This window comes from Gossypium raimondii, chromosome 12 (assembly GCF_025698545.1).
Source record: "Gossypium raimondii isolate GPD5lz chromosome 12, ASM2569854v1, whole genome shotgun sequence".
Lineage (NCBI taxonomy): Eukaryota > Viridiplantae > Streptophyta > Magnoliopsida > Malvales > Malvaceae > Gossypium > Gossypium raimondii.
The window spans coordinates 31645984-31653606 of NC_068576.1; positions in this window are offsets into that span (position 1 = coordinate 31645984).

Genomic DNA, 7623 nt, shown 5'->3' on the forward strand with positions numbered 1-7623 from the left:
TCTGCTAATGGAGCTACAAATACACCATAGGGAGCAATTAACTCACCACAATTACTTCCTATACAACATGCATCAAGTACTACGTTAAATAATCATTCATACGGCTTAATCAAGAGTACTAAATACCGAAATGAATCTGAGCCATTATCATTATGCCATCGTCAATGCTTAAATATTCTAACCTCAAATAACAAGAAATTCACATAAGCCAATTCAAAATGTCGAAATATCAACAACTCAAAAGGTCCTACCATATTGCCTATTTCCCCAAAATAAATAAAAAATAGTAAAGCATCTACGAAGAATAACTAGACTTTCTTGGATCACTCCCTTGGAAACCACACCACCCACATCGTGATGTTACTAATCTGCAAATGTTGCAATGAGGGGATGAGCTTTTACAAGCTCAGTGAAAGAATTTCCACAACACAAACATGTCATCATGCAACACAACCAAATAACTATTCACAAGCACCATATTCATAAGTCTAACATCATATATTATTAAGTCATGCTTCGTCTTAAAGGTAATTCTCATAACACATATACATATTCATTCAAGCATAGAACACATTCCACACAATTATATAAAATACGATAATATGGCACTTGGATTATGGAACATGCAGTGAGCTCTATCATCACACATCGAATACACGGATCTTCTTACACCACATAGAATCGTACAGTCAAACAAGTCCCAAAAGTGAAGCGTACAGCTAACACTCTCCTTATTTCCCGTCACATGACCCGTTGAATGGAGCTTAACTCACATTCCCTTTTCCCTCCAAACATGTCTAAGGGCCTCAATGCCCAAAACCTCTATACATATAAGTGAGTACTCACAATCCTATGGCATGCCAACTATATCCAATGGTTCCAAGATCGCAAAACCAAAATATTCGAAAAACATCACATGTTACTTACCGATTAACCGTGCACCAACACTTCTTATTAGCATCTTTTGCAAAACACTAGCATAGTCATATAACTTATATATTACACATTTAATGCATGTATATAATTACACTCTACACAATAAGCACCACATCCATATATCACATATCATTCATTTTATATACCACATAACCACGAGACAAATATAGTTCAAGAAAACTTACACATAAAATTTAGAGTAGGGGTTTAGGCTACATCTAAATTCTCAAACAAAACATGAATCATGTTTATGAGTGGCAATTCCATACACTCACCACTTTATGTTTTTGTTGAAAAACTGAAAGCTCAATTAAAACTTCCTTAGCTCGTATCAAGCTCTAACGAATCTGAAGCTTTAAACACATAAATCATGCAATAACCATAGTCAAATATCAACCAAATATTCACTCAAACCAACTAAAACACAAGCTTAAGCTAAGTTCCCATATAACTTAAACCATTAACATTACAAACTTTACATACTAATATCTCGATCTATACTCAACCTTTTTGCTTAAAACAAGTTCCATTCATCTACTTAACATCTACTCCTAATTCGCAACCTTTAAACTGGGCAAATCTACTCAGTTCATGGTATCGACATTTTTGACAATTTTTACAAAATTTGTTAAAACACGAGAAATCATTAATGAAACCTCAAGATAAGTTTGAAAACCTTCTAATCATGCTAAAATAGTTGAAAACACTTTGAAACCAAGTTTTGACTCAAAATCTCGAAATCCACCATTAATGGTTCGTTTTTTGGCTTTTATACAAAACATGCAATTTGAGGGCTAATAATTCAGATTTAGAGTCTAAATAACATTAAAAACCAATGGATACATGAATGATTACCTTTGTTAAATGGATGAACGAGTTTTGACGAAATTCTAAAAAACCCACGTTTGAGAATGATGATAAAATCTAGGGAGTTTTTGGTGTTTTTGTTGAAGATTAATGGTGGCAAATGACTTAAAAATGATAGGAAATCAATGTTTTATGGTTTGGGAATAAAAAATCAATGGAATAGCTAGGGATATGGCAAGGGGTGGCAAGCACAATGAAGGGAAAAGAAACAGATGTGAAAAACATGTTGATGGGGAAGAAATAGGTTCAAGTTTACACAATGGTAAAATTGCAACATAAATGCCTACTATTTTGAATTTGTTACGAAGTAGTCCTTCTAAAATTAAGGGTTTCTAGAACACTTTTTCCAAAATTGATTTAACAGTTAAGATGTCATAGTCGAAAACTTTATCGAGTACTAACCTTACAAAATTTCGAGCTCATATAGGCCAAAATTCCTAAAATACCCCAAAATTCTGAGTTCTTTGAGCATGAATAGTTGGATTTTGAATTAAATTTCATGCATGTTTATGATGATTATTATGAAAAAGAATTGCTAGTTTTTCATTATGTCATTTTTTTATGTTTTAGATGTGACTTTTATTCATATATTTAATTTATGCTTGTTTCTATACATGACCTACCTAGTTATTCTTATTAGTTAAGCGATTATGCAAAACTCTTGTTAAAAGGGCTTTAAAAGTATTTTGAATTAATCTCATATCTTTTATGGCTAAATAAAATAACGAGATACTCGTTCCACCAATTCTTCTTCATTCCCAAGTGAATGTAAGAATACATAACAATTATGAAAATTTAATTAATTTTCATTATTGACAACTAGATAAGAAGAATATAGATGATTCAAAATGTTGCCAAATGTTTATTTTAGTATAGAATGTTCAATGATTTATACTAATTTATCATTCCTTAAAGCAGATCATATCTATATAATCTTATTGGTAAGAAATATGATGTATTCTTACATTATTGTGCGAATTATTTTTACATATTCCTTGAAGTGAATGCCTACAATAAATATAATAATTTTTATAATAATTCTTTTTTATCATTAAAGTAACTTTGGACATTTAAAATTTTTTGCATATTCCTTAAAGTGAATATTGCATATAATTGTTTGGAAATTATATTTATTTTGTTGACTTAGTGACATTATAAACTTCACATTGATTTAGACATTTCCTGTAACCTCCCAAAACCGGTCTAGACGTTATGGCCAAATTGTGGAGATCACATTGGTCACCTATGCGACACTGCTATCTTATCATTCGTTGAAAACCTTAAGTACCCTCTCTTTTAGGAAAAAACGTGGTTTATCTTTGTTATTTTTGGAAAACATTCATTAATTAAACCTGCCATTCTTAAGGCATGTTATTAGCGTTAGTGTAGTTTGGAAAATAGTTAACTCAATGTTTCTTATCAAAAACTTTGTTATCTTTTATCGCAGTGGAAAATTCGGTATTAACAACTTAATTGTTTAAGCAAGATATCATGCTTTGTCCAATTTAAATAATCCTAAAAAAACAAATCTATATGTCAAGTATGTATGCATGAAAATCCCAATGTAGAAAAAAACCCCAATCACAGTTCAAATAGATTTATAGTCCAAAAACCAAGTAAATTTAATTAAAACCCAAGCAAACTAATAATAAAGTTTGAAGTCCATCGTATGTCTGCATGCCATTTCCAGTCCTAGTCTCGAGCATTACTTGAGATGGTTGAAACTATGGGGTGAGCTAACTAGCTTAGTATGAGTCCACTTAATACGAACATTCAATCATACATGCAAATATCATTCACCACTATTACACTTGCAACACAAACATAAGTGTTATCATTCATATGTGACATGTACATATCATAATGCATAATGAAATCCTACCAAAACCATCTGCTACACACCACAAGTTCCCCATATTTCGTTTGCCAAACTCCAATAATTGCAAACAACACTCGATGTGGTGAACCACCATAATACATAATGCAGTTATACTATTATTTTATATAAAATACGATACAATCGTTGTTCTCCTCATTACTCTCGATACAGTGCACTAAAAACATATATGCGGAGGGGGATGGTGCAAAAACCCATTGCAAAAGGAAGAAAAATAGGTGGTGGAGCTTGGTGTTTTGGGCGACGGCAAACAAGGAAAAAGAAAAGAAAAAATTAAGAGAAAGGGAGAGAAGAAAAAGGTGGAGCGACTAGGGTTAAAATAAATGACTAAAAGTTGAAAAATAAATAAAAGTGATATTATACCTTGTTTTCCTAGGTATGGGCAGCACAAAAATAAGGAAAATGAGGGATTTTTGCAAAATCAAATTATTTTGCAAGGGAAGAGATTCGAACTTGAAACCTTGATATAATTACCTTACTTCCTTATTTTTCTTTTAACCCTTGGCTATTCACTCAACTTTGAAATAATTTCACAAAATTTTAAGCTAAAATTTAGAATGTTACATTTCAGATATTAAATGTCAAAATAATACTTATATATGGATACAAAGTAAAAGGAATGACAGTAAAACTATCAATTTGTCACAATTTATATTGACATTATTAGTACAATTGAAATACATGTTAAAGTAAGTCAAAAGTTTCTTGATACAAATACATTTACTACTTAGCGTGACCAGTTAGACCATCCTAAATCATATATGATGCTAAAATTAATTGAGAATTCATATGGACATTCAATAAAGAACCAAAAGATTCTTTAATTTAAAGAATTCTAATTTGTTGCTTATTCTTCATGAAATTCGATTATTAGAAACTTACTAGCTAAAGTTGAGATTTAATTTCTTGTATTTCTCAAATGAATATGGGTTCATTCATCCACCATGTGGATTGTTTTGATATTGTATAATTTTGGTAGATGTATATACAAAATAATCACATATGTTTTATCAACTTGCAACCTATCGTTTGCAAGATTGCTTATTTCAATAATTAATTTGATTATGCAATTAAGACAATTCATCTTACTAATGTTGATGAGTTTATTGATTGTTGTATATATGAGTTTGAATTTTTTGTAAAAACTTGTTATTTATACGCATAATGGTTTAGAGAAATTATTGATTGAACGTCTCTAATTAATATCTAAATAATTACTTATGAGAGCTAAACTTAACATGAGATTATGTTGATCTATGTGTTGTACACATCAAACCAATAAGTTATAAATACTTCCCATTACAATTGGTTTTCGGTCAAGAGTTAAATATTTCCCATCTTTGAATTTTTGTATGTGTGTATATGTTCCAATTGCTCCACCACAATGCACAAAGATGAGTAGGTCCTTAAAGAAAGTTGGGAATATATATTAATTACAAGTCTCATTGTATTATTAAATATTTTTAATGTATTGGAGATTCAATTATGACATGATTTGTGATTATTATTTTGATTTGATAGTTTTCCGATATTAGGGGAGAGAAATAATAGTGAATGAAATCACCGCTTGTAATGAGTTATCAAATAAAGTAATTTGAACCGAAGTTCAAAAGAATAACTCATTTTATTACAAGTTAACTATCGGATATATTTACAAACTTAATGAGAATAACCAAGTATTATATACCATCTAATATTTTAATTTGAATCAAATTCCTAGTAGGACAATAAGTTAGAATAAATGATAGATTATCAGTTCCAAAGATGAAAATTCTTCTAGATGGTCATATAGTGGAGGCGGGTGCTCCAGAAGAGACCCAAGACATAACTAATTACTAAAACTCTAAAAGATATTCAGGTACCTGAAATTGAAGATTAAAATAGTGAAAATAAAGAAATCTTGATAAGTTATGTCAATTCGAGAAAATGTGGATCTGATAATAAAAGTGGTCGACAATGGTTTTACATGCAATAGTATTGTTGAAATAATGAATTGAAAAGATAATCTTGATTAAATCTATTGAGAAATATAGATATGGAATAGATTGATCAAAATAGAAAGACACAACTTAAGTACAATTAAATTCGTGGAGTTTTTGGACCAGTAGTCCAAATATCTAAAGGTATAAAGCCAAGACAGTACAAATGAAGTAGTTTTGCTAAAACTGAATAAAAAATAAAGTTTTTTGCTAGGTCCTGGTACTAATTATGAAAATATATAATATTATTTTGTGGTGGATACAATAACTTTTAGATATATTATTAAACTGGCAGTTCATAAAAGATTTAACTTGCATCTAATGGTTGTTGTTACAACATTTTATAAATCACTATATCACTATATAGTAAAGTTTATATTAAAATCCTTGAAAGATTTAGAATGCTAGGAGCATATTGAAAATCTCGAGAAATTGTTCATTTATATGAATTGAAATAATTTAAACATATGTGGTAAATTTTATTTAATGAATAGTAGTTGAAGGAGGATTATAAAATGATCCAAAATACATATTTTTATTTTATAGAAGAATCATGATTAAAGTTTGTTATGATTATTGTTAAAATTTCTGAAGAGATCAAAATATATTTTTCCAAAATTTTCCTCACTCATGACTTTCAAAAGAATGGTGGTATAAATGCTTAGCAAATACGTTCAAATGGTCATTTGAAAAGCTAGTATTGAAGATTGAATAAGTAGAATATGAGATATTATATGATGTTTTCAAAAGGGGGAGTAAACACGAGTTGTACTCTTTTTTCCTTAACCGAGATTTTGTCCCATTGGGTTTTCCTGGTAAGGTTTTTAATGGGGCAACATGTTATGCGTATTATAGATATGTGTACTCTTTTTCCTTCACTAGGAATTATTTTTCCCACAGGGTTTTTATCTTAGTAAGGTTTTAACTAGACACATTATTTACCAATAGACATCCAAGGGGGAGTGTTATGAATATCTTATTGTTAAAAATATTAGAGTTAAAAATCAACGATAAGTTTTGATGTACTTTAAATTCTAATAGTTATTAGAAATAGAGTTCTATTGCATTTATACTTCTTATGTCTATAAATATAGATTTTGAAGAAACATTATAGAGAATTCTCATTGATCAATGAAATGCACTCTCTTTTGCTCTCTCATTTTCTTTGTTATTTACTCTTTGTATTTTTATTTTATAACAAAAATAATTTTTTACATACATCACAAAATGTATTCTCCAAAATAAAAACAAAATTTATAACCACTAAATATTCTAAGACAAATTTATAAATCACAATATAATACGATAAAAATCAAATATTTCTCATAAAGCGTTATGAACTTAAAAAGTGTTAATTTTAAAAAATCTTTCCCTATAAATATCGTGATATTTCTCATAAAATATCATGATAGAGTAGTTATTTATTTATCAAGATAAATCGTTAATATAAAAATGTTATTATTTAAAAAAAGTCAAAATTATTTCCTCTTTCGAAGGAAAACAAAATTCTTTTAAAAATATCTTTAATAGACATTTGAAATAGATTAGCATTCAGTGTAACTCAAATTAATAAAACTAATAAAGATCATATTTCAAATTAGGTAACCCATAACATTAAAACATAAAACTCAATAAATTTTTTCTAGAAAACTAATAATGGATGATTAAATCAATCATAAATAATATTTCAAAAGAAAAAAAATTAGTAATCAAGCAAAATAAAATAGATAATAAAGAAAATGTTACTTATTTGATTATTATGAGTACATCAAAAAGAAAATCAGTAAAATCAATCTTTAATTCACATTTGAAAATTTATAACAAATTTTGATATTTTTAATTGTAAAATAACAAATGATGCTTAAATGAGTTCTAATAAAATATCCCAAAAGAATAAATACCTTAAAATACATATAATAAGCAACTTACATACAAGATAAAGAA